Source organism: Neofelis nebulosa, chromosome 7, assembly GCF_028018385.1.
Source record: "Neofelis nebulosa isolate mNeoNeb1 chromosome 7, mNeoNeb1.pri, whole genome shotgun sequence".
Classification (NCBI taxonomy): Eukaryota; Metazoa; Chordata; class Mammalia; order Carnivora; family Felidae; genus Neofelis; species Neofelis nebulosa.
In genome coordinates, this window is record NC_080788.1 from 7,336,570 (window position 1) to 7,358,593 (window position 22,024).

The following is a 22,024-nucleotide window of genomic DNA, read 5'->3' on the forward strand; positions in this document are numbered from 1 at the left end:
TGTGTGTGTGTGTGTGCGCATGTGTGTGGTGAGAGCACCTGAAATCTACTCTTAGCAAATTTCCAGGATTCAGTTCAGTCTTAAGTTAGTCATCATGTTGTACATTAGATCTGTAGAACTATTCATTCTGCATAACTGCAGTGTTATATACCCTTTGACCAACATCTCCCCACTACCCTCATCACCTGCCCCTGGTAACCACTGTGCTACCTTCTGCTTCTATGAATTTGATTTTTTTTAAATTTTTTAAATGTTTATTTATTTTTGAGAGAGACAGAGCATGAGCGGGGTAGGGTCAGAGAGAGGGAGTCACAAAATCTGAAGCAGGCTCCACGCTCTGAGCTGTGAGCACAGAGCCCGACGCAGGGCTCAATCATGAACCATGAGATCATGACCTGAGCCAAAGCTGGACACTTAACTGACTGAGCCACCCAGGTGCCCTGAATTTTATTTTTTTAATGTTTATTTATTTATTTTTGAAAGAGAAAAGAGAGCAGGGGCAGGGCAGAGAGAAGGGGAAAATCCCAAGCAGGCACCACACTGTCAGCACAGAGACCATCGCGGGGCTTGAACCCACAAACCATGAGATCTTGACCCGAGCCAAAGTGAAGAGTCAGACGCTCAACTGACTGAGCCACCCAGGCACCCCTATGAATTTGATTTTTTTAAGATTGCACATATTAGTGACATCATGCAGATTTTTTTTTCTGTGTCTGGCTTACTGCATTTCGCATACTGTCCTCCAGGTTCATCCATGTTGTTGCAAATGGCAGGGTCTCCTTTCTTTTGGGGAGCTGAGTCATATCCCCGTGTGTGTGTGTGGATGTATATGTATGTGTATAAATGTCTTTATCCATTCATCCATCAGTGGACACTAAGGTTGTTTCTATATCACCATGCTTTCTAATATCAAATAAGATCAAAGGACAAAAACAAAAAATTAGAAATTTGGAAAAAATAGAATTTCTGCAGATGGTTATAACGCGTTCCATAATTTGGGGCATCTGACTAGCTCAGTTGGTAGGACACACAACTCGTGATCTCAGGGCTGCAATCTTCGAGCTCCACATTGGGTGTAGAGATTAAAGATAACATCTTTAAAAAAACATATGTTCCATAATTTAAAACAGTTACCAACAAGGTAGTATATGTATATCTTAATGCTGCACATTTGTAAAAAGTTATCAGTTTACAGAAAGATGAAACACTTTGAATTTTGAATAAATTTGAATGGAATGGAATCTTGAATTTGAATGGAATTTATTTTCCATCCAAAAAAAACTCCATGCACAAAAAAATCATGGGTCCAGAGTCCATTTTTTTTCACTGAAAGATTATTTAACTAGAATTTGTCAGGATGGTTGTTGAAAATGGTGACGGGGGGTGCCTGGGTGGCTCAGTCGGTTAAGCGGCCGACTTCGGCTCAGGTCATGATCTCGCAGTCCATGAGTTCGAGCCCCGCATCAGGCTCTGTGCTGACAGCTCAGAGCCTGGAGCCTGTTTCAGATTCTGTGTCTCCCTCTCTCTGACCCTCCCCTGTTCATGCTCTGTCTCTCCCTGTCTCAAAAATAAATAAAACGTTAAAAAAAAAAAAAAGAAAGAAAGAAAATGGTGACGGAATTAGCCCTGAAGATGATTTTTTTTTAACTTCATCATTTACCTCGCTTTGGATAAAAGTTAAAAAAATAAATATCCTGAGCTTGATGAAATTTTTACATTTCTTGGCCCATCCCTACCGTACTTCTTTGAGACTGGCTTCTGTACGATGGACTTTGTTAAAACAAAACACAGAAAGAGTTTAGAGATACACTGTCTCTTATTGTCATCAGTCCAACCCAGATACATAAGATTTTTGTTCAGAATGTGTGTATTGGGGGTTAATACGGGAAGTGAAATTTTTCTAACTTGAAAAAATTATACATGAACACCCATCCACCCACCACCCAGACTCTTCAGTTAACATGCGTATTGCCATCATGTGTCTTTTTTTATGTACTTGAAACATCAGTGCACTCCAGCCCTTAAAGCCTTCAGCATTCCAGAGCTCAGTGTTTGTTTCTGGTTCTTTTCTATTCTCTGAGGTAAATTTTAATTTTTTTTTAATTTTTAAGCTTTATTTATTTTTGAGAGAGAGCGAGCACGTGTGAGCGTGAGTGGGGGAGAGGCAGAGAGAGAGAGAGAGGGAGACACAGAATCCGAAGCAGGCTCCAGGCTCTGAGCTGTCAGCATGGAGCCTGATGTGGGGCTTGAACCGACGAGCCATGAGATCATGACCTAAACCAAAGTCAGATGCTCAGCCTGCTGAGCCACCCAGGTGTCCCCAAATTTAATTTTTTTAAGTTTATTTATTTTGAAAGACAGAGAGAGTGCAGGTGCACACAAGTGGGGGAGGGGCAGAGAGAGAGAGAGAGAGAGAGAGAGAGAGGGAATCCCAAGCAGGCTCTGCAGTGTCAATGCAGAGCCCAATGCAAGGCTCGAACTCCCAAACCGTGAGATCGTGACCTGAGCTGAAATCAAGAGTCAGACGCTTAACCAAGTGAGCCACCCAGGTGTCCCTGAGGTAAAATTTATATACAGTGACAGGCACAAGTCTGGAGAGTACCCATCAGTGAGTTTTGGGAGATGTGAAACCTATGTGTTGCCAACCTCCATGACAATTTGGAGGGATAGCATCGCCCCAGAAAGCTTCCTCATGCCTTTGCTGAATCAGTCCATGCCCCCTCCCCAAGAGGGGACGCTGTTCGGATTTTCCCCCCAGATTAGCCTCGCCTGCTCTGGAATCCTACAGTGTATATCTTGGGTGTTGGCTTGCGCTCAGCGTAAGTTTTTGAGATGCATGCGGGTTGTGTGCTTGTGTGCGTGTGTGTGTGTGCACACACACTTCATTCTCTTGTATCGTTGAGTCATAGTCTATGTCTGAGCCTGCCACCATCTGGTTAGCTGGCTTCCTGTTGATGGCTGTATTGGCTGGCTTCAGCATTTGATCCTCATGAAAAATGGGGGTGCTGTAGCAGTGCCTGGATGGCTCGGTTGGTTACCCGGCCAGCTCAGCTCATGATCTCCCCGGTGAGTGAGTTCGAGCCCTGCATCAGGCTCTGCGCTGACAGCACGGACCCTGCTCGGGATTCCCTCTCTCCCTCTCTCTCTCTCTCTCTCAAAAATAAATAAACTTTAAAATAAATAAATAAATGACTTAACTTTTTTTTAAAAAGCTGCTGTGAGGGGCACCTGGGTGGCTCAGTCGGTTAAGCGTCCGACTTCGGCTCAGGTCATGATCTTGCAGTCCGTGGGTTTGAGCCCCACATTAGGCTCTGTGAAGACAGCTCAGAGCCTGGAGCCTGTTTCAGATTCTGTGTCTCCCTCTTTCTCTGACCCTCCCCTGTTCATGCTCTCTCTCTCTCTGTTCAAAAATAAATGTTAAAAAAAAAATTTAAAAAGCTGCTGTGAACCTTCTTGCATAAGTCTTGTAGAGTATGCCCTCATATCTGTTGAGAGAAGACCTAGGAGTGGAATTGCTGGCTGGTAGGGTGGCTGGTAGGTAGGGTGGCTGCACGGTCACCGCCTTCGCTGGTGACCATCCAGCCACACACTGGCTCCCGTACTTCCTGTGACCTGCCATCTCAAGTGCTCGCTGTCCCCAGGACCCTCTTACCCTCCCGGATCCTACGACCCTGAAGCACACAATCTCCCCATGGCCACCTTGTCCCCCCCTCAAGGTCTTTTGTGCTTCTTCCCTCTGTCTGGGGCATGGCCATCTCTTGTCCCTCAGTTCTCAAGTGACATGTCACTTGAGTAGAAGGATCTTCTTAAAAGTAGCATCCGGCGCTCCATCCTGCCACCCGGTTTTATCTTCTTCATTGTGTTCGTTGCTGCTCAAAGTTACCTCGTTAGAGTATTGAACGAGTTTATGGGCTTGCTGTCTGGCTCCCCGGCTTGAGGGGAGCTCCGTGAGAACAAGGGTCTGGCCTCTGCACTCACCACTGGGTTTCTGGGCCTCAAACAGTCCCTGGCACGATGTGGACACCGTAGATTTTGGTTGAACGAACAACTTAAAATCAGCAGTCATGGGGCTGGGGAGAGTTTTCTTGCCACGCACATGCACACACACACACGCAGTAATAATAGTTATAATAAAGGGGGTGGGAAGAAACTTTTGGAGGTGATATATATGTACATGGCCTTGATGGTGGTGATGACTTCATGGCATATATTTGCCCCCAGTTTGAGTTGTACACATTAAATATTTACAGCTTTTTACATGTCAATGACACCTTGATAACAGGGTTTTAAAAACAAAGGGGCATCTGGGTGGCTCAGTGGGTTATTGGCTCAGGTCATGATCTTGCGGTTTGTGGGTTCAAGCCCCGCATCAGGCTCTATGCTGACAGCTCAGAGCCTAGAGCCTGCTTCAGATTCTGTGTCTCCTTCTCTCTCTCTCTCTGCCCCTCCCCCTCTCATGCTCTGACTCTCAAAAATGAATAGACGTTTAAAAAAGAATTAAAAACAAAATAAAAAGGTAATTATTAACCCTACCATGGCAACATGGAAAAGTGAGTCTAAACATTTAAGAAGACAAAATCACATATTACAATTATAATAATGTAAAAATAAGTTCTTGTGTGGACCCAAATTACCAAGAAATACGTGACTGGATTACTAAAAATCAATCAATCAATCAACCTATCATCATGGGGTCTTGTCATCCAGGACAACCTAGGCTCTCCTTGCACCACCATCATAAATGCACGGGTCACTGTGCAGTCAGACTCCCAGGGGCTTCGAGTCACTGACCTTCTAACACAAGCTGATTCATCAAGAGCTGCCTCTGGTCGCCTGGCCAGCTCGGTGCAGTCGGGGCCTGTGAAAGGGGCCCTTGTCATGTTTTACTGTGTGGTCATTCACTGGAATTGGCTTGCCTGGCTGAGAATTTTAATTTTTTTTTAAAAAATTCAAACCATCCTGAGACACACAAGCCAAGTGTCCAGGAGCAGGTAGGAAAAGGGTGAATACATTTATTAGGGAGGCTCCTCAGAGAGACTGCAGAAGGCAGGAGCCCTGTCTGCGTCTCTGAGACCCTTTCAGACTTCCTACCCAAAGCACCCCCTGTATCAGGGCTGGGGGGGGGGCGGGCAGGGTGGGAGCAACCAGGAGGGGGTCCGAGGTGGTTAAGGGAGCGGGAGAGAGAGGGGAGGCCATGGCTGCCCCTAGGAGCTCAGACATCTGGCACTTTGGCCCCTCCACATCATCGGCACTTGTTGAATGTTTGCTCCCCAAATATTCATCCGTCTGTCCCCACCCTCCACCCCTGAACAGCCTTTGCTCAAGGGCTGTCACCACTCACCTGGACTGTGGAATTGGAGGGCCTCCAAACCGTCCACCTGACTTCTTGGCCAGTCTGCATTCGATTCTATGCCTAGTGGCCAGAGCAACTGTTCTAGAGTGGGCATCAGATGGAGTGGCCCCCGCTAGAAAACGTCATCACTTACAGCTACAATCCAACTTCCTTCCTGGGGCTCAGTTGTCCACGCCTGCTGCTCCTGTACCACCTCCCTCGTCCCCACCCTCTCTCTCACCTTAACACCCACCTGTCATGTTCAGGAGACCCAGGAACCTGCAGTGGCCTGCCCATGCCACGTTGCTTCACAGTAAGGCAAAGGCTCAGAAGTGTCAATCTGGGAGCAATGGCAGATGGAACCGGTAGAATCCAGGAAGGCTTCCTGGAGGAGGTGATTTGGAGCGAAGTCTTAAAGGGAAAGTCAGAATTAACAAAGCAAAGAAGACGGGAAGGGTTTTTAGGATTAAATCCTTTGCTCAAGGATCTCGTGGATCTTAAGTGACAGAGTTGATGTTTCTTCTGCTTAGGTGGGGTTGGAGGGGGTTGTGGAGAAGTGGAAGGGAGAATAGAACATGGCACTCGGGAGGCCAGGCTTTATGTCCACTAGGGTCAGGAATTGAGGCTTTGGAATGGCACAAGGGAAGGAGTTGGAGCCAAGACACTGGTAGACAAGGAAAGACCACGCCCACCAGCAAGAGGAAAGCACAAGGCCGCATGCATGAGTTTTGGATTTAAATTTAAAAAGTCTCCGCAGAAGAAATGAAAATGTCAAGTCTGCTCTGCTTGTGGATTTAGGCCCAAAGATATGTGATCTCTGAGGGACAGCTGCTCCCCATCTAAGAAATCAGCGAAATTAGTGCCCAAAGTCGACTGGCCTGGAGGGCCCAGCAGCAGGGAGCAGGTGCAGCTATTCTGGATGAATGCTCCCAAAACCCAGGCAGCAAGGAATCTTCACAGGAGTCCTGCCCAAACGGAGCTTAAAGAATGTTAAAAGGTGGGGCGCCTGGGTGGCTCAGTCGGTTAAGCGTCCGACTTCGGCTCAGGTCACGATCTCGCGGTCTGCGGGTTCGAGCCCCGCGTCGGGCTCTGGGCTGATGGCTCAGAGCCTGGAGCCTGCTTCCGATTCTGTGCCTCCCTCTCTCTCTGACCCTCCCCCGTTCATGCTCTGTCTCTATCTCACAAATAAATAAATGTTTAAAAAAAAAAAAAAAAAAGAATGTTAAAAGGTGATAAAACACACAAGGAAACAGTTCACCATGAATGAAGGTCAAGGGACTGGGCCACGAGAACTCCAATGGACAGACGCCAACCTGAAAGAGACAGCAAGCAAATACACTTAGATTACACACACTGGGAAAAGATACCATTAAAAAAAAAAAAAAAGATTTAAAGAGAACCACTGTGAGTTGAAAAGTGTCCAGGCAAGGGCCGCCTGGGTGGCTCAGTTGGTTGAGCATCCAACTTCAGCTCAGGCCGTGATTTCGTGGTTTGTGGGCTCAAGCCCCACGTCAGGCTCTGTGCTGACAGCTGGGAGCTTGGAGCCTGCTTCGGATTCTGTGTCTTCCTCTTTCTCTGCCCTTCCCCTGCTCACATTCTGTCTCTGTCTCTCTCTCAAAAATAAATAAACATTAAACAAATTAAAAAAAAATAGAAGTGTACCCCCCAAATTCATGCCTATGCTGACTCTCAGAAAATGACCTTATTTGGAAAGACGGCCTTTGCAGATGTAATTAGCTAAGGATCTCGATATGGAAACATCCTGGGTTGAGGGTGGGCCCTAAATCCAACAGCTGCAGAAAGGAGAAATTTGGACACACAGATGGAGGCGGAGATTGGGGTGAAGCAGCCACAAATGAAGGGCAAGGAAGGACCGCCCCACCCCCACCCCCTACAGCCTGCAGAGAGAGCCCAGCCCTGCTGATTCTTTGATTCTGCAAGGGAATACATTCTGGTTGTCTTACGCCACCAAGGTGATGGTGATTTATTGCTCTAAAAAGCCAAAATGAATACCCAGAAATGAAAAGTATGGTCTTTATCACATTTTTTAAAGTCTATAAAAAATTCGCAGACCCCTGCTCTCATGTACAGTGCTCACCTGGATCCGAGGGCCCCTTGTCACAACCCGTGGTCCCCAGTGTGTGAGACCGCAGGGTGGGAAGCACTGATCTAGAGAAGGGGCAGTCAGTGCAGAGGCCTCCAGGAGCCCCTGAGGGAACAAAAGTAGTAAAGGGGTCTGAGGGACCGAGGCCAACCTGGGGCGGGGGGTGGGGCGGGCAAGCTGCCTCTCTGGCCGACTGTCGACAAGATGCAGAAATGCTTCCCTAACATAACCTCATATTTGTGAGACGGGGGGGGGGGGGGGGGGGAATCTCCAGACAGCCCCTGCAAACGTGTGTACCTATGCACACGTATGTCAGGATATGACTTCAGAGCATGTGAAATAGTGTGAAGGCTGTGGAGGAGGTGGGTGGCATGGGTATCGCCTGGATGGAGGGGGGGCAGGCGGGAAGACGAGCCAGCCGGCAGGGAAACCGAGCACGTGCGACACGATCGTATTCCTGTTTTGTGTCAAACTGCGTACGGGAAAAGGAAAATAGAGAAAAATAAGCTCAGATGAAGGTTGCAAGCAACGTCGAGTAAAGGCGCACGGGAGCTGCTCGGCTCCCGCCAGCCGCCACCGTCCTAAGGGAAGGCAGGCACAGCGTCCCCAAATCTCCAGATGCTTCCAAAGAAGGAAACCTGGATGTGCATGTGAAATTGAAACACCGCGCAGCTACCAAACGCTTAAGGAAGAAACGATACCAATTCTACATCATCTCTTCTGGAAAACGCTGTGAAGGGAAAGCAGACCCACCCGGGGCGGCTTCCAGCACCCACACAGGTTTGCAGCCCCTGAGCTGGTGCAGATCGAGGCCTGCACGTGCTTATGACCAGAGTAGGGCGAGGGGAGAGGGAGGGACAGGTGCTGAGCCTGCCATGTGCCAGGCCTTCTGAGAAATCCTTTATATGCTTTTGATTGAATCGACACAGAGTAGGTATTAAGCCCATTGCCTAGATGAGGAAACTGAGGCTCTGTGGAGTAGCTTGCCCCTGATCATCCAGCTAGTGTCTCCTCTATGCCCCTCGGCCCCCTTGTAACTCTGAGTGTTCCTCCTCACCTTCTCCCTCTCTGCCCTCCTTCCTTTCCCTGCCCCCGCCCTTACGTCCCCACTCACGTCCTCCAGGTCCAACGTGCACAGCACCTGGGAGGCAGGGCTTGGCCAAATCTAGGACGTGCTTTGATGGGGGCACCATTTACCTACTCCTAGATGAGCGTGGACAAGAGCCCCTCTAGAAACTCAGGCTGGGAGAATTAAAGCCCAGAGGGGGCGAGTGCCTTGCCCAGGGTCACACAGCTGGAAATCCCATGCCTCTCCTTCCCCAAGCCCTTCCTCTGGGGCATTAAATGGCTCCAGAGTCTGTAAGTCTCAGCTGGAAGTCACAGGGTGGGTTCAAGGAGGTTGGCAGGGAACGGGGGAGGGGGGGTGTTGGACAGACAGTGTGACACCCCCCCCACAGCCTCCCTGACGGCGCCCCTGCCCCCCACCCCTGGCACAGCCCACCAGAAGGCCAGGCGGCCCCAGGGCTCCGCTGGTAATTGGGGGCTGTGAAGGAACTCTGTGAATCCCGGGCAGATTCTCAGGCTTTGCTCTGTGTTTCTCTTTCCAGCCGCAGCTTCTCCCCAGGGTTTATTATTAGCAAAAATGACAAAGCCTCTAATGGCTGGAGGCTGGCTGCTGGCTCGCAGTACGGACCCTTAAGCCCTGCAGGCGCCTCTCAGCAAATAGTTCCTTGGACCAGGGCAGCTCTTCCTGCGGAGGGAGCAGGGCTGGGGGAGGTACCGGTGTCCCCCACCCCTCGGAGGAGGCCACTGTGTGAGGCACGACTGCACCCCAGGCTGGTGGACTCTCCCAGGCAAGTGGCCTTGGGTGATGCCATGGCCTCCAAAGGAATGGTCCCTGCCGCTCTTGCCATGGTGTCCCCTGTCATGACTTGGAAACCCCCGTCAGGCCCTCGGTGCCGTCTCCCTCGGTTACATTCCAGGCCCCCTCCCAGCATCGGGAAAGTTGGCTATGTTCCTGCAGCAGAAGGATGCACCGTCCCTCCCGGATTAGAAGACATCTGCTGGGCTGCCTCAGGGCCACTCAGACCCCAGAATCCCACTCGGTTGCCTCCACCCCGCCGCCTCCTCCCAGCCCAGTCCTGGCTACGTCCTCAGGGCTCTCACCTCCCGGAGGTCCAGGCCCAGGTGTCCTTCTCTTACAGGCCCTGCCCCTAAAGAGGGGGGGCCTATGGTCCGTCCGTGCCCCCCCTCCCCCGGGATGCCACGAAAGGCCTCCCACATCAGCATCCGGGTACCACTGCGTTGTTCCTTTCCAACTCCCTCCTTCTCCCTGGATTGAAAGCTACTAATCAGTCTCCTGGGCCGGAAAAGTCCTCACCTGGTGGTAAGAGGTGCTTAAGTACCACTCCTCAACCTTTCCAGACCAGCACCTGGATGACAGCTTTGAAACGTAAAATCAAGCCTTGTGTCCTGTTCTGTGGTTCCTCCATGACCTCCGCCTTAGGGTAATGCTGGGTCTGTGTCTCCCTTCCCAGAGAGCAAAAGGTCATATGTTAAGGCAAAACGGGGGGGAGGGGCGGGGGGAGACGATTCCAAACAGTCACTCTATCACATAGCGTGTTCTTACCACTGCGACGCTCTTACCGCATGCCTGCTCACCTCCGAGGCTGCCCTCCTCCAGGTGGGGCTGTACCGCCTCAGATGGCGGTTTTTTCTGGTGTTGGCTGCAGGGAGGAAAGGGCGAGGCACATGTCTCATCAGAGTCCTGTGGAAGGAGGCCGTGGGCTGGCGGCAGTGGGCTCTGTGGCATGTCCTGGGTTCCCATAGCCCCCAGCTTTGGTCCCGGGCTCCCACCTACCAGGCCTGCCGGAACGCTGGGCTAAAGAGCGAAGGGTTTAGAGCCATGGCTTTGGCGTTTTTATCTGGTGTTCCCACTTCCTAGCCGTGCAATATCGGGGAAGGCACTTAAATTCCCTGAGCCTTCATTTTCTCATCTGTAAAATGGGATTCGCAGCATATAACCTGCAATCCCTTTTCTGAAACCCTTGGGGTCAGATATGTTTCCGAAATCAGAATTTCTCAGCTTCACACGGGTAACGTGGCATATGTCTTCTGTATTATGTTAACACCCCAAGGGGGTCCGAAAGCACATTTGTCATCAAATACATTGGTATTTCTGCAGCTAAACTTTTGAACATAAGTGAAGTCGATGAAGACCGTAATTGCCCCATGTCTGTTCAGGTCAAATTTTGGTACCAAATGAATGTTTCAAAAATGTTTTTCCAGTTTTCAGAGCCTTGGAGGTTTGGGGTTGTAGATGAGGACGATCTGTGTCTCCGTGGGTAGTGGCACCCGGCTGAAAGAGATAAAACGTGTTCATGGCTCTGAGGCCAGACCAAACCCAGCTGCGAGCCTTGGGATAAAACAAGTCTCTTGACAAGGCCAAGGGTGGTGAGTGGGGAGAATGATTCTGGAAAGGCTGTGCCATTAGCATTCAAGAATCAATGGCTCCTGATTGAGGGAAATTTGCCTCGAGGGCAGAAACTGTCAAGCAGGTGTCTAGGCATTTCTGTCCTCACCCACACCAGCATCTCAGTGAGCCCCTCCCTCCACCCCACCTGCCCCGCCAGCCGCACCCTACACGCAACACCCCACCCTCCGACTCCAAAAGGGACCCCGTCAGCACCCTCCTGTCTCTCTTTACAGGTGTGTGCCTGCATGCATGTACAGTGTGTGTGTGTGTGTGTGCACATGCAGTGAGACCAAAGGCCCTTTTCCTGGTAGCCAGGAAAGAACCACAAGCCTCTTCCTCTCTAACTCCCAGCCACAAAGCCTCAGAGCACAGCGTCCAGGGTCACCAGGGCCAGAAGGCACAGCACACAGAGCCGTGGGCTAGGGACAGGGGATGCACCCACCCGGCTGCCACTCATCTCCATGTGGGCGTGAGGTATGCGTTCTTCACAGAGCGGCAGACTGGGTGGATGGAGAGGGTTTAAAGGAAGTGCCCCCGTGGTGGGCAAACCTTAAGCAAGATTTTTCTGGCTTTTTACCACATATTTCGCTCCACAAGTCTGGGTACAAGGAATCTGACGTTCATCACGTCTTCCTAAATCAAACTGAGGGTGCCTGAGTGGCTCAGTCGGTGAGGCATCTGACTCTTGATTTCAGCTCAGGTCTTGATGTCAGGGTTGTGCGCTCAAGCCCCACGTGGGGCTCCATGCTGGGCGTGGAGTCTACTTAAAAAACAACAACAACAACAAAAAACTAAACTAAATGAAATTGAATGCAACCCTGGGTCTTGCTTCCCAGGATGATGAGGGATTCCATCTCGGGCCATCCTGAGGTTTAGCAAGAGAAGCGTGGAGGGATGGCCTCACGTGAGTCGCTCATGTCCAAGCACTCATGCTTCCTGCTGGCGGCTCCCGCCTGCCCCCCCCCCCATCCCCGGCTGTTGGGGATTAAGGGCCATTTGTCACAACTTCAAGATGGGGTTCAGCCCCCCCCCCACTTTGGAGCTCAAAAGAAAGTTTAAAAGCCACCCCCATTCAGTCTAACCCTCTGGTCTTAAAGGAGGTACAACTGGACCCCCCCCCCCCGGGAGGGGGCGTGGCTTGTCTAGAGTCACTCAGCGTGTGGTAGGGTCTAAGATAGGACCCAGGTGTCCCGGCTCCCAGGCTGGCTCTGTTTCTGCCGCTGCACCCTGCTTACTACAAGTGTGGCAGCAATGTCCTCGGGGCTCGGACTGTGCCCACAAACCTGCCACATGACCCAGAGGAGGTCACCTTACTGCTGGGTGAGTCTACTTCCTTGTCTGCAGGATGAGGGGAGGTGGTGCCACAGACCCCCAATCCCCCCCCTAAACCCTGCCTCTTCCCTGTGTCTCCGAGATTTGGCCTTTCGGAGGTGAACTGGCCTCCCTCCGCTTCCGTCCACCCTCTCTGCTTGTTTTCCTGTTGGCTTGCTGGGATCCCGTTGGGTGGTTAAGCCCTTCCTGATTCGACAGACCCTCCCTCCCCTCAACTTTTGCTTGGCGGTAAATATCTTTCTCTTTCATAAAATGTACTTCCTCCATCACTTACCAGTAGTAACACTCTCCAGTGATTCTTTTCAAAAACACAAACTGCTTACACCTGCCTCGGAAGTCGGGGGGGGGGGGGGGCCTCCCAGACTTCCTTGCTCCTGCATGTCACTTGACTCTCCACTACTTAAGGGATTGGCTCAGCAGCCTGACTTCCCTCGTCCTGCTTGGGTGGCTCATCGTTAGTGCACCCAAAGACCCCCTCTGCTGGGAGTGGGAAGGAGCTGACCCCAAGCGGTGGGAGGGAAAATGGAAGCCGAGAGTAAGAGAGACGAGGCCTGGCATCCACGGCTGGGTTCACGGTGACGTCTGCCTCCCACTCTGGTTATGTGGCCCCAGAGCCCTGGTCGGATACCCCTGGGGAATGACACATGGCTGGTGTGGAGGGCAGAGCCCAAGAGACCTGGCTTCTAATTCCAGTCCTGCCACCGGCGAACTTGTGACCGTGGGTCAGTCTTGTCCTTGTTCTGCATCTGTTTCCCATTTATAAAATAAGCAGATTGGGGTTCTTAAGTGATGTTCCCTGGAGTGCTGAGGTTCTTCTAAGGCCTGGCGGGGGGCTGCCGGGAGGGTGTTAGCCTCACCCACCACGCCTCTAACCAGAGCAGCCTGGCATGAATCAAGCTGCCGCCCAAGATCTCACTTGAAAATAAGGTTGGAAAGACTGGGAATAACCCCTGTGCTCGTGTTTAAGATGCTGGCTAATAAACTATAGCATAGCCACGAGATGGGGCCGCCGACCATGGAGCCTGCTCAAGATTCCCTCTCTCCTTCTGCCCCTCTCCCCCGCTTTCTCTCTCTCTTTCTCTCTCTCAATAAGAATAGGCATGAGATGGACTACTATACAACTGGAAAAATGAGGATATTGTCAAAAATAACGAAATGTCTCCAGGATATCTTAGGTAAAAACAGTAAGATACGGAATGATGTATAATCTATTTTAATACAATGAAAGGGGAAGGAAACAAATTATCTGCACATGCTGGCTTTGCATAAGGAAGCTCCAGAAAGGCACACCCGGACCTAATGGAGTAGTTACCTGGTATTGAGGAAGAAGGGGAGGGGGAGGGGGAGGGGGAGTGGCTGCAGCCACAGGTAGGGGCGATATAAAGTGCGATCCTCTCCCCTGCTGCTGGGCAGCCGGAGTCCTGGCAGCTCCCCGCCAGCCATGCATCCACGAGGGTGAACCACTGAGACGTGGCCAGCCATTCTGTGCCCATACAGGCGTTCTGCATTTCACTCTCAGGACACTGTTCGATAAAGTGCATGAGATAGTCCACACTTTCTTACAAAAGAGCCTTCGTGTTAGACGAGTTGGCCCAGCTGTAGGCTCATGTAAGTGTCCTGAGCACGTGCAAGGGAGGTGAGGCTCAGCTATGAGGTTCAGTAGGTGGGGTGTATTAAGTGCATTTTCATTAGATGGTACTTTTCATTTACGATGGGTTTATCAGGACGTAACTCCAGTGGAAGTCGGGGCAGATCTGTATGGCTTTGTATAGCACCTTGACTTTGAAGCGTGCCAAGATATTCTATTTTCAAGAAAGTGAAGTTAAAGTTAAAAAACATACCAAGTGTGAAAAGAGAGGAAGACGCAGTTGGCCAGATGACCTCTATCTTCCTTTGCAGCCTTGATGAGGAGGCTGATTAGAAAAGAGCTAAGAGACGCTCGCAGATCCCTGTCTCGAGAGGCAGAGGCGGAAGGGAGGTGCCTTGGGTCTAGAGGTCTGGGGAGTTGGAGCCAGGGCCCGAGGTCCACCTGCTGGGATGCCGTGGCCTCCACAGCCCTTTTGCACAAACACTCAATGGCGAAGGCCCCCGGTGCCCAAGCCTCCCGCCCTATCCTTGCTCCCCGGGCCTGGGCTCCCCGTCTCCTGGGGTGGAGGCCAGCGGCTGCCCTCATCAGCTGGCCAGCCAGACCGGCCCCACCCGCCAGCCAGCAAGCCAGAACCTCCTCCACGCAGGGCTGTCTCCAGCTGACGCCAGCCCCAGACTGTGGCCTGAGCGGCATCCAGAACAGAGCTCAGGGCACAGATGTTCCCATTCTCTGGCTCTGGACAAGCTTCTTGGAAAAATCACGGAGCCAGCCTTCTTCAATCCGCCTTTGAGTGCAGAGAAGAGGGGCCCTTCTCTCCTGCGCCTGCGGGCACCTGGCTTCCCGCCCCGGGGGCCAGCCGCCGGCTGCTGATCCATGCGGCCCTTGTCTGTGAGGCTGGCTCCTTGTCCGAAGGTCCCTGTAAGGGAGGCGGGTGGGCTGACAGGGTGCTGCGGAGGCTCCAGGCAGCCCCTGTCTAAGGTCTGCGTTCATTCTGGCTTTTTCTGGCTGGCTCACCAACAGGAAGTGGTCTGGCTGAGATGGGGACGCTGTGCAGGACCTCTGGGTGGGACACTGCAGCCAGACTAGGACAGACATGAGTCCAGGACAGACTCCTGGATTCAGAGAAGAGGGGAGGGACTCTGCATTTATTGAGGTGCTATTATGTGCTGAGCTTTGTGATGAGACAGACTTGTATTGAAATCCATAACTTGTCATAGAATCACTATGTGACCTTGTGCGAGTTCCGTGATGTACTCTCTGAGCCTCAGCCTCATCATCTGGAAAACGGGCCTGATGACGATAACGTCCCTGACAATGAAATGAGGGGGGTAGTACATCACTAGTCAGACAGTTGGTGCTGAAAAAATATTGGCTGCCCTCTCTGTCTTGAGTATGAAGTACAAGGCCAATGCCAGGCAGGGTTTAAGATCCTGAACTCAACTGCCTGGCTTCAAATCCCAACTCTGCCCGCTTACTAGCTCTGTGATCTCGGCCCACTTACTTAACCTCTCTGTGCCTGTGGAAGTGGACACGGGGAGGAGCCGTGAATTCAGAGCGGTGCCTGGCATGCAGTGAGCACTATACGTGTTGACCTCTCGTAACTGTTCTCACACAACTCTCACAACTGCCTCGCTGCAGCAAGTCCTTGGGACGCTTGTTTAGCTGACGAAACATGTGAGCTCTCATCTGAGGGTCTCTTCTGGAGCCAGGCTGGGCTGGGGACAGCTCACCCCAGTTGGTCTTTCCTGGGTCTGCTCCTGACCACGGTGGGAGGGGAGGGAAGCTCAACCCCATCCCCTCACCCTACTCCGACCAGCATCCGTTTTTCATAAATCTCTCTGGCAGTTTGCCTGGGAAGGACGGTGAGTTTCCTTAGGCAACAAAGCCCTCCCAAACCACCCAGCTGGGTGACCAGGCTGCTCGTGGGGTGGGCGGGTCCCTCTGGGCCTCCTTCCCACCCTACATCTGGCCCTGACCAAACTTAGGGCCACGGCCACCCTCGGCACTATTGCCCAGGGAGGTCACTTCCCTTGTCTTGGCCGTAGCCTGCCCGCCCCTTGGGCTCCGGGCTGCCCACAGCTGCAACAGCACACCATCCCCCGGGTCGCCTGCTGACCACAGGGGTCTAAGTCCGTGCTGGTCTAGCTGCCCATCAGCCCCGAACCACTGCCCCACAAGAGCACTGTCGCGGCCAGCCTGGGACTGCTTGTTACATGAACCCCTTAGAAGAAAGAGTGTGTAGTTCTTTCTGGTGCCTTAGGCAGACAGAGAAGGAGGGTGGGTCCCAGACTGTTCCTGGACCCTGGCAGAGGCTGGCAAGGCCCCAGATCCCTCTGCCCCACTCCCACAGGGCCTGGGCTCCCCAGCTTTCCTTCCTTCCTCCCTCAAACTTGGTTGAAGCTTTGTTCTTAATGTCAACCAGAACTTGCTCAAATTCGGGCACATAAAGGCACAGTTTTCTGTATCTTCCAACAAATAGCAGCCAGCCACCAGCCCCTTAGTAGGGAGCCGTTACTTTGGTATTGAAACGGGCACTGGATGTTACGAGTATGCTGCTATGGTCCTACTAGAAAACAGAGTGCAAGAGTCTGTACCCATGTTTAAGTAAGACATGAGGCTTCAAAGATAAACACTAGAATATAGACCCGGCAAGTAGGGGCTTTGTCTCTTCTGTTTGCTGATGTATTTCAGGGCTGAGGAGAAGGCCTGGCCCACAGCAGGGGTTTGATGAATGCACATAACTTAAGCGTATAGCCCGAGGCTCCAGGCTGGGCCTCCTGACTGGGACACCTTCTATCGCTTCTGGCTTTAGGCGACAATGCCTTTGAGGACCACTGGGTCATGGCATCATCTCATTCAATCCTCCTAACGACCCCACATCATTCTGTGATGGACGTCTTCACTGAGGGAACCACTGAGCACCTGAACTGCCCCCCATGTTTCAGGATGTCCCCATTGTGTGAGTCTTGGTAAGAGCCTGGGCTTCACTCTCCATAAGATGCTTAAGAGGCCAGGGGCACCTGGGGGCTCAGTCAGTGAAGCGTCCGACTCTTGGTTTCAGCTCCGGTCATGATCTCACAGTTCATGAGTACCAGCCCTGCACTGGGCTCCACGCTGATGGCTCAGAGTCTGCTTGGGATTCTCTCTCTCCCCCCCTCTCTCTCTGCAACCCCCCGCCCCCGCTCATGCTCTCTCTCTCAAAATAAAAAAATAGGGGCGCCTGGGTGGCGCAGTCGGTTAAGCGTCCGACTTCAGCCAGGTCACGATCTCGCGGTCCGTGAGTTCGAGCCCCGCGTCAGGCTCTGGGCTGATGGCTCGGAGCCTGGAGCCTGTTTCCGATTCTGTGTCTCCCTCTCTCTCTGCCCCTCCCCCGTTCATGCTCTGTCTCTCTCTGTCCCCAAAATAAATAAAAAACGTTGAAAAAAAAAATTTAAAAAAATAAAAATAAAAAAAAAATAAACTTAATTTTTAAAATATTAAAAATAAATGTTTAAAAAAATTGTTTAAGCTTAAAAGGCCAGGTAAATATTTGACCCGCCCCCACACGGAGGACTGGGCACACATCTAAGGAGCAGGTGACACACAGATAGATCGGGTCAGAATTCACTCTGCTGGAACCTCCAGTACTATCCAGCATGCCCTGCCAATGGCCACGGTGACTGGACCGCGCCCTGGCTGCCCCTCCTTCCTGGTCGGAGCGCAAGCTGAGCTTGGTCCCTCACCGGCAATTCTCCCGGCTACCCAGCATCCTTCTAGTAGAGATATTCTCTGCTTAAGTTGCCAGAGATGTTTTCTGCAGGTTGTAATCAAGAACCTTGATGCCATTATCCCCATTTTCTGCTGAGGAGCCAGGCTTAGAGTAGGGGAGTTGACTGAGCACAGTACTACTGTGTGCCAGGCTGTGCTCAGTCCCAGTTCAGGGGGCTAGACACATAAGGGGGCAGTTTCAGTAAAACGTGGTGGGGGGTATACAGAGGGCCACCGAAGGTAGAGCCCCTGGGGGTGGCAGGGAGGCTTCACAGAGTGGAGACTCAAAGGTGGAAGAAGGGGAAGAATTTTCTAGGTGTGGTGTGCACGGGGTAGGGTGCGTTATTCTGCAGCCTGGAGTGAATGGTTCAGGGGGACCGTGACAGAGGTGATGCGGGGGAAGGTGGAGGCCACTCAATGCCTTATTAATGAGTCTGGATTTTGGATCAGTCTTCCCAGTTACAAGCAACAGAAATAGATTTGGGCTAATTTTATCAGAAGAGGGACTTCTTTGAAGAATATCCGGTAACTCATAGACCTGAAAGAAAAAAAAAGAAAGAAAAAAGAAAATGGTTCACGAATTAGGTCTGGAAAAGAACAGGAACTGGGAGGTGCCAAGAGTCTAGGTAAGTGAGAGCTTCTGGTTTGTCAGGCTGCTGCTGCTGGCATCAGTGAGCAATACTCCGGCAGCCTCGAATCAATCCACACAAGATTCAAAGCTCTTGGATACAGAGACCGATTGGTCTAGCTTGGGCAGGCCAGGAACTCTTGATCTGTGATCCCATCAGGCCCGCACACTGTAGAGAAAAGTAGATCTCAAAGAAATATCGAAGGGTCATTTCCAAAAGAAGGAGAAATGAATACTGCACAATGAATACCCACCAGACTTGACTGAAAGGTATTTTGAACAGGAGAATGGCACCTGTTTGGCTTTTAGGACGACAGTGTGAAATCAGGGGTGAAGCTGAGCACGACTGTAAATACGGGTCCAGTGGAAGAAAATTTAACTGGCCCAGGAAAGTGATGGTGTGGTCATGAGCTAAGGCAACGAAGATGCCAGGGAATGCAGGAGAAATTGGAAAATGGAATCCTTAGGGTTTGGAGAGTGTTTGGATATAGAAGTGGAAGAGAGAAGGAGGGGCCGAGAAAAGTCTTGGTTTCTGGCTTAAGTGGATGGATGGATGGATGGATGGATGGATGGATGGATGATGGAATCATGAGAGCAAGATTGAAATACATGAGGAAGATACAAGGGAATGATGACACTAGGCAGAATTTGGGGGCGTGCTCTTTGATGTGCCCGTGGAGAGTCCAGTTGGACAAGCTTCGAGTGTAAGAAAGAGGCTAGTGAGTCATCACCTAAAAGGGACAATTGAAGTTATGCACAGAAGTAAAATTGCCCAGGGAGACCAGGCAATGGCTGAGGGGGAAGAGCTTGAAGGAAACACTGCTGTTGAAGGGGTGGGCAGAAAAAAGAACCTGCAGAGAAATAGGTAGCAGGCTGGAAAGGATCAGGAGAGGCTCACATTCTAAAACAAAAAAAAGGAGTTCCAGGAGGGTGTGGCCAACACTGTTAAAGCTGCAGAGAAGGGGCTGAGGATCAGCACTGAAAAGTATCCATCGGATTTGGCCATTGGAAGCATCTTGAGAGAGTTGGTTAGAGCTCCTCCAGCCAAGTCGTTAGGACGTGAGCCAGCCAGTCCATTGAGAGGGACAAGGAGAGGACAGTAAAGTCTTGCTTCTCCTGGGGCAAATACTGGCTGGGAGGAGAAGGAGAGAGATGGCAGGAGCTGGAAAGGAGCCCAGGGTCACGAGAATGTAGATGATGGGTGTGCAGAGGGCCCTTTATTACTTCTTGCCTTCAATACAGTGGATCATCCAAATATCAACCCTGAGTTCCACAGGGGGAAATGTTTTTGAATGCCCAAAACGTGACAAAACATAAATCATGATGACAGTGGATGAAATCAGTTATGTACATAGTGGAGTATGTCTATTTGTTATCAAACAGTGTAAACAGTCCAACTTTTTTGGGGTCAAAACAGAAATAAAGACAAAAATGGTAAAGGTTTTTATGACCATGTGTCCTTCCCTGTTGCTCTATCAGCCCAGTTCTGACGGGAGTCCATGAATATTTCCAACTATTATCACTGCTTGGTTGACTTCTCCTCCTAATTCTTTCAGTGTTTTTTTTTTTTACATCTGCATTGTCCACTATAGTAGTCAGTGGCCAGTAAGCACATGTGGCTGTTTGATTTTTAACAAATTAAAACGAAATCAAGTTTAGAGACTCAATCCCAGGGCGCCTGGGTGGCTCAGTTGGTTGAGTGTCCGATTTCGGCTCAGGCCATGATCTCACGGTTCATGAGTTTGAGCCCCACGTCGGGCTCTGTGCTGACAGCTCGGAGCCTGGAGCCTGTTTCAGATTCTGTGTCTCCCTCTCTCTCTGCCCCTCTCCACTCATGCTCTCTCTCTCTCTCTCTCTCAAAAGTAAATAAACATTAAAAAAGTAAAAAAGAATAGTGGATACTGGAGAGGGAGAATGAGGGAATTTTCTGGGACAATGAAAATGTTTACATGTACAGAAGTGTAGGTTATCTGGATATATACGGTTATATGGGCATTTGTCAAAATTGTTGAACCATATACTTCAGATTAGAGCATGTCTGGGAACAAGTCACAAAGAGGAAAGACAGATACTGTATGATCTCCCTTACAGGTGAGATCTAAAAAAGCCAAATTCACAGAAACAGAGACTACAATGGTGGTTACCAGGGGCTGGGGGAGTGGGAGAGAGGGAGAGAGTAGACATTGGCCCAAGGGCACAAACTTCCAGTGATAAGTAAGTTCTGCAGATCCGCAGTATGGCACGGTGACTGGTGGTAATGACAATGAGGGAGGAAACTCACTCCAGGAAAGTTGAAATATGTGGAGAGATCTAACAAGACGAGAACCTAATGATATCTTGAAGTTGCCAATATGGAGCTCGCTGGCAATCTGGTGAGAACAGTTTCCGTGGAGAGGCAGGAAGAGAAGGCCGAGTTGGGGTTTAGAGCAAACGAGAGGTGAGAATAAGGAGAGACGGGGTGTAGATGATGTTTGAGATGCTTGGGGGAGAAAGGGTGCTGGGACAATAGGTGGGAAAGTATAGGATCGAGGGTTTTCTTTGCTTTGGTTTTAAACTGGGAGACGCTATGGTGTGCCTTGTAAACAGTAGGTGCCAATAACATCGGTTAAATTCCATTTTCCAGTGCCTGCTGCCGAAGGCCAGGAACCCTGAGTCCTGACCCAATCTCCCCTTGTCCTGGGACACTTTCCTCTCCACACCAGGGCGGGCCTTGTGCTGCTATAGAAGGAGGAAAGATCGGGTTTTTCATTCCCCTCCACGGGTGACGAATCCCAAGCATCTTTCCCCCTAAGATGAATTCAAGTCCCAAACCTACCACTTCATCCCTGCGCGACGCTGGCCAAGTTACTTAACCTCCCTGGGCCTTGGCTGGCTTCCCCTTTCCCTCATCCCCAGTGCCAAGGTGTTTGGAGGTGGGGCCTGTAGGAGGGAGTCAGGTCATGAGGGTGGGGCCTCCCTTATGGGATTTGTGCCCTTAGAAGAGACACAAGAGGGGTGCCCCGGGCGGCTCAGTGAGTTAAGCGTCTGACTTCAGCTCAGGTCATGATCTCACGGTCCCTGAGTTTTAGCCCCGCGTCGGGCTCTGTGCTGACAGCTCAGAGCCTGGAGCCTGTTTCGGATTCTGTGTCTCCTTCTCTCTCTGCCCCTCCCCTGCTCACACTCTGTGTATGTGTGTGTGTGTGTGTGTGTGTGTGTGTGTGTGTGTGTGTGTCTCTCAAAAGTAAACATTAAAAAAATATTTTTTTTTTTTAAAAAGAAGAGAAGAGACGCAAGAGAGGTGCCCTCTGTCTCCACCACAAGAAGATGGCTGTCTGCAAACCAGGAGGAGCCTTCACCAGATGTCAGACCTACTGGCACCTTGAGCTTGGACTTCTGGGCCTCGAGAACTGTGAAAATCAAAGTCTGTGATACTCCGTAATAGGGGCCCAGACCATTAACACACCGGCAGTACACCAGGAGGCGCAATTTATTGACGTGAATAAATTGAATAAGGGGCAGGCCCGAGAGGGCGGGACAAAAGGCACCCGGTTCCTGGAGGACCCAGAAACAGTCGGCCACAGCAGGCGTTTCCAGGCCCGGTGCCCATCCCCCACCCTGGCCAGCAGCCAGGCCCCTGCTCAGAGCCGGGATGCATCTTGGTTCAAGGCCGTGTTTCTCTGAGCGTCCGTCTGTTCCCATCACTTCACGTCGTTGTCTCTGACCCTTGCACCGGGTGGTTATCACTATCCCCAGTCTGCAGGTCAGGAACAGAAGCTCAGAGGGGCTGCTGCTCAGGAGTGCCCAGCCCGGAAGCAATTGGTTGGGGGGGGGGGGGCGGC

At 51.1% G+C, this 22,024-nt stretch overlaps 1 long non-coding RNA gene across 2 annotated transcripts in view; it reads left to right on the top strand.

Moving 5' to 3' along the window:
* The window catches only part of LOC131516048 (uncharacterized), a 139,423-nt gene that overhangs the window by 111,470 nt on the left and 5,929 nt on the right, over positions 1-22,024 (top strand). For both annotated transcript variants that reach the window (XR_009263825.1, XR_009263826.1), the window contains exon 3: positions 21,466-21,945. This is a non-coding gene — a long non-coding RNA (uncharacterized LOC131516048). The remainder of the gene's footprint in view (positions 1-21,465; positions 21,946-22,024) is intronic.